This window comes from Miniopterus natalensis, chromosome 2 (genome assembly GCF_054644295.1).
Source record: "Miniopterus natalensis isolate mMinNat1 chromosome 2, mMinNat1.hap1, whole genome shotgun sequence".
Classification (NCBI taxonomy): Eukaryota; Metazoa; Chordata; class Mammalia; order Chiroptera; family Miniopteridae; genus Miniopterus; species Miniopterus natalensis.
The window spans coordinates 20,037,135-20,041,593 of NC_142082.1; positions in this window are offsets into that span (position 1 = coordinate 20,037,135).

The window sequence follows — 4,459 nt, forward strand, 5'->3', positions numbered from 1 at the left end:
GTCTGTCTGTCTGTCTGTCTCCCCCCCTTCTCTCTCTCTCTCTGGAATCAATGGGGTGGGGGGAGGAACATATCCTCAGGTAAGGATTAAAAAAAAAAAAAAAAAAAGCTTGAGCTTTAAGGTGCTTCAAGATTCTGGCCGAATGAATTGAAAGGCAAAGATGTCTTGTCAGCCCCTTAACAAATAGGGATACTCCCTTGAGTAATGAGATACTGGTTACAGCAGCCTTCTTTAGAAGATCAGTAAATTAATTATGCATCCTAGAACTGAAAAATTCAAAAGAAAAGTGGTGCTCATTAGTCTGAAGAGTCAATCTACACAATGACCATGTATCCAGGGAGTCCTCAAATAGAGCATTTGAGCCTCAAAAAGAAAGGGATTTCCTCAGACAGAGCTATAGTTCTTTTGAAAGAGCTATAATCAGCGGTCAGGTATAGAAAGCTCCCTCTATGCCTAATGAGACTGTGAGTTCTCTGGATAGCAATGCAGAACAAAGGCATGTATGACAAAAATATTGCATGTTGTCTATAATCCAAGCATCGGCCTTGGGCATTTCAAATCCCCTCTCTTCTAGTTCCCTGCCAGTGTGATCCTGCCCCACCCCCATGACACATAGTGTGATGTATATGATGAGGATTTATTTCTGGTTGTCCAGAAGATAGGTATTGAGACACACCTGCATGCTCATGTGTACACACACCTTAGACTTTCTGAATTTGTATTAGACAGTAGAGTTGACATTCTTACTGAGGAGGGAAACATGTCCCTAAAAACAACATTATTGGCATTGAGAGTAGCTCTTTACGTTATCATACAAGAATAGCCTAAGACTCTTCTCATCCCTAATTTTGTGCAGATCTTGAACATAACTGCATTTTTTTTAGAGTGAGATGTTATTACATTCATTTACCCATGACAGAAGTCTTAAAATCCTGCCCCACCCCCATGACACATAGTAAAGTGGAAGAAATCTTTTATGATCCTCCAACCAGCAACTGTAAGTGTTGGAGGGGCAGTTTCTTTTCCAGTCACAAGTGGGTAATAGCATCTTGCCCTCAGACACTAACAGCTGGACAGTGGGCAGGACCCAGGCCAGAAGATGGCGCACTCGACTAAGATGTATAAGTCTGGGATTCTGCACTTTCCCAAGAAGAAATCTATTAATTTAGGAAATTGATTTGCCTTCTTCTAGGAGGAAATCAGGACAGATACATCACCTTCGGTGCCCTTCCCACTGCTACAAACACTGAGTTACCATCATTCAGTGATAGTGATTATCTGTTTAACAGATGTTCCTCAAACCCTTCTCCCCCATCCCCCACCTGTGAAACTGGAACCATGTTTCTTATCTCACCAGTGCTCACATGATACCTGACACATAGGCTTTTAGAATGCTGAATGCCCAGAATTGGCTGGATTAGAGCAAAAAGATACGTGGAGGGGAGGCTGTTGGAAATGCCACCCCAGCCGTGGTTCAGATGGGAAATACTGACCTTAAGGCCAAAGTTCTTTCTGGAGCGGAGACCAAAGAGAAGCTCACTGATGGTGTGGGACCTGAAGGAAGCTCTTCATCAGTCCTCACTTGGTTAGATGTGTGCATTCTAGTTAGTTGCTTACCTGTCTGGCTTTCCTTTTGATTGCAAGTTTCTGAGGAAATGATCTGGCTTTTTCATCCCTATGTCCTGGGAACACCTCCTAGGATGAGGGTGGGCACTCAGTAAAGAGCTGTTCAGCTCCTGTGAATACCTGTCCTAGGTGGGCCTATCAGAAGCACTACATAGTCTCTCTAAGAGGCAGGATCATTAAAATCTAGAGCAAGAAACCAGGAGGAGTTGGGCTGCTCTCAGGCCCTTAATCAGGCCTCACCCCTGGGCTCCTTCCAGCTCAGTTGACTGAAATGTCACTCTAAACCAGTTTCACTCTGAGCCCTGAGGACACACTTCTCTGTGACACTGAGCCTGGCAGTGGCTCAGGCCTTCGAGCCTTTCTGACAGGATTTCCTTTCCACCACCTCAGCTCTGTAATGGACACGCATTCTCCTCCCACACTCACAGGGGACAGCCACAGCACAGAACATGGCCAGACTTCCTAAATCCTTGTGCCGAATAACTTCCCTCACGTGGGTTCACTTTTCCCTTTTGCGTAGTTTATTCTGTGACCCCAAACATCATTTCCCCCTCCTGGGGTGAGTAATGTGTTCAATTTCTTGAACTGCTAAGAATATGGGGATCTGATAACTCTAAGGAGGTGGTCACAGGCCCTCATTCTCTGCATAGACTGAGAGCACGAATACCAGTCACCTTACTGGGAATTTCCCTCTTCAGGGAGCCTGTGTGGCTTATCTGGTCTCATCTTGAGGGAGGAGTGAGTTTTATGGTCTCCATTTTCCCTGCCTGCTCCAACCCTCCAGGATTCCAAGTGAATCAGAACATCATCTCCTTGGCCCCCAAAGTGATCCTAGACTAGTGGTCAGCAAACTTTTTCTGTAAAGGGCCAAACAGCAAATATTTAGGTTTGGCAGACGATAAAGTCTCTGTTGCAGATACTCTAGCCTGCTGTTGTAATGTGGAAACACATAAGGACATAAACAAATGAGCATGACTGTATTCCAGTAACACTTTATGGACACTGACATTTAAATTCCATGTAATTTTCATGTGTCATAAAACAGTGTCATTGCCCAGCTGGGTGTGGCTCAGCGGTTGAGCGTCAACCTAAGATCCAGGCGATCAGGGTTCGATTCCAGGTCAGGGCACATGCCCGGGTTGCGGGCTCGATCAATGACTTTCATCATTGATGTTTCTTCCTCTCTCTCTCCCCCTCTCCTTTCCTCTCTCTGAAATCAATGAAGATACATTTAAATAAATAAATAAATAAAAATATAAAATAGCGTCATTTTGATTTTTTAAATCATTAAAAACTGTGAAAATCTCCAGTATTCAGTGTTGCGTTGTTCACTGTGGTTTTCATTCTGTGCATTAGATCTCTAGATCTTATTTATCCTACAGTTGAATAAAAAAAAATAAGAGTCACTCTTGGCTTGATGGCTGTACAAAACCAGGAAACAGGCCGTATTTGCCCCCCCAGCCCCACTTCACCCCCGCTTCCAGACCTCCAGGTCAGACAGTGAGTTCAAATTCTTTCAAATTCTTTCTGAACCACTTACCCTGTGATCCTAGGCAAACTAAAGCTCTGATGCCTCTCTGAGACTCATCTGCATAATGGAGATCTTATCTACCTTGATGGGAATTAGAAATCGTAGCGGAGAGCTTAGTGAACAGTAGGAACTCAGTAAACGGGCCTTCCTTTTGCTGTCAAGTTTCAGCCTGAAGTGAGCATTTGATATGCCAGGACAGAAGCAGCTTTCTCTCCATGCTGTGAGAGCCTATCATTGTCACCCAGGGCTCAGGATACAGGTTTCTGTGTAAAATAGTTGAACTTCAAAAGGCTAAGTGAGGACATTCTCCCTCAGGAGACACTGGCTTTGGATTATGCTGGCCCCGCAGAGCTCAGGGAAGCCAGTTTGAACGTGGAGCAACAGCTCCTGCCTTCCCAGCAGAGGAAAGACTGCAGATGGCAAAAGATGTTAACTGATGAGAAGCCTCAGGCATGAGATCCCTTTGCTTAGAGACTGGGTTCAAGGGCTAAGGGAGCCCTGCTGCTGACACTTTGGCCAAGGTTAAGGAGTGGTAATTACACCCTGTAAATGACAGTTCTCCATGCGGGCTGGGGGACAGAGTGCTCCCCCGCAAGCCCTCATTCTGGCCCACAGGTGGCTTCGATGATAACCCGAGCTGGATCATCTTTGCAGTCGTGATAGCTCTGTGGTGGGGGTTGGTTAGCTGGGGCAGATTCTTCCTTGGAATCACAATGGATCCTTGTTGCAGCAGGTAATCTAAAGGCATGCAGAAATGTTCTGAAGAGTTTGTACTGCGTGTTCTCATCTTCATTTAAAATGTATCTATTTGTATGAGGGAAAACGCCAGGACAACAATCAAAATAACAGTGGTTACCTCTTTGTAGTGAGGAACCTAGGATTTCTCTCTTACCTTTTCCCCTCAAGAATGAGCATGTATAACATTACTCAGAGAAATCTACCAACCAAGTGGGTGGCCAGGGGATGGATGTGCTTAGTGATCAGTGGGAACTCAACAAATGGGCCTTCCTTTTGCAGTCCTTGCAGCCTGAAATGAGCACTTGATATGCAAGGACAGATGCAGCTTTCTCTCCACTCTGACAGCCTATGGTCCCTGCAGCAGGCCAAGATGAGATGTGTGTCAGAGAAGGGATCAAAGATGTTCCACCCTCTGGAGGAGAAATGGCATTGCAAGGTGGCAGCAGTAGGAATCTAGGTGAGAGATTCTCAGAGGGTGAGAACTGCTGGTCACCCCCAAGGGAAGTTATCCAGGAAGACAGAAGAAATTTTTATTGCACCCATACTAAACCACAGACACAAATC